Source organism: Chrysochloris asiatica, unplaced genomic scaffold (genome assembly GCF_000296735.1).
Source record: "Chrysochloris asiatica unplaced genomic scaffold, ChrAsi1.0 scaffold00007, whole genome shotgun sequence".
NCBI lineage: Eukaryota > Metazoa > Chordata > Mammalia > Afrosoricida > Chrysochloridae > Chrysochloris > Chrysochloris asiatica.
This window is the reverse complement of record NW_006408525.1, coordinates 33831395-33832256: the sequence shown is the minus strand read 5'-3', so window position 1 is coordinate 33832256 and position 862 is coordinate 33831395. Positions and strand designations below refer to the sequence as shown.

The 862-nt window shown below is 41.6% G+C and overlaps 1 protein-coding gene across 1 annotated transcript in view; it reads left to right on the top strand.

Moving 5' to 3' along the window:
* MARCH10 (membrane-associated ring finger (C3HC4) 10, E3 ubiquitin protein ligase) overlaps nucleotides 1-862 on the top strand; it is a 140737-nt gene that overhangs the window by 64962 nt on the left and 74913 nt on the right. The window lies entirely within an intron of this gene.

Here is an 862-nt window from a genome sequence, read left to right as displayed (position 1 = left end):
GTAGACACAGAATTTAAACTGACTTTGTTCAGAAAGTCCAGTGGCTTAGGGGACACAGTAATGAATACTTCCTGTTGTTGTTGTTGTTAAGTGCCTTCAAGTTGATTCCAACTCATGTGACTATGTATAGGGTTTCTGAGCAGCAGCTGGTGGGTTTGAACCGCTGACCTTATAATTAGTGGTTCAGTGCTTATCCTAAAGTGCCACACCAGGACTCCAGGGCTACCTTCTAGGCACACCCACACACTTCATTGGATTGACTTCCAGAACCATAGTCTTGTGGAACAGTTAGGCCAATCGTCATAACTTAGCTGATAAAGATAATGCTCTGTGAGTAGCATCTGGGGTCGTAAAGGCTTATGAGTGTCCATCTAAACAGTGATTGGTCTCTTCCTGTCCAGAGCAAAGGAAGGTGAAAGAAATTAGTGCATAGGACTAATGACTCATGTGAACCACAGCCTCTTTTTTAGCCTGAGATCAGAAGAACTAGATGGTGCCCAGCTACCACCACTGACTTCTAACCAAGGACACAATGTTGTTGTTGTGACATGATATCAAGTTAGTTCCGACACACAGCGACCCTGTATAGGGTTTTGGAAAAGCGGCTGATAAGTTTGAACCACTAACCTTGCAGTTCAAACCAGTCATGCAGTCCAGCACATGAACCCGCAGGGCCACTCTCATTCGTTCTGTCTCTTTCTCTTTATATATGTATATAGAGAGATCAGTTTTACCCCTATTTTACATAAGAGGATACTGAGGCACAGAGAATTTACTTACCCAAAAGTACACAGTAAATTAGATATGGGGCACAGAGGTTAATACAAACATTTAAATATTTTTATTGTGGTAATATTTTTTA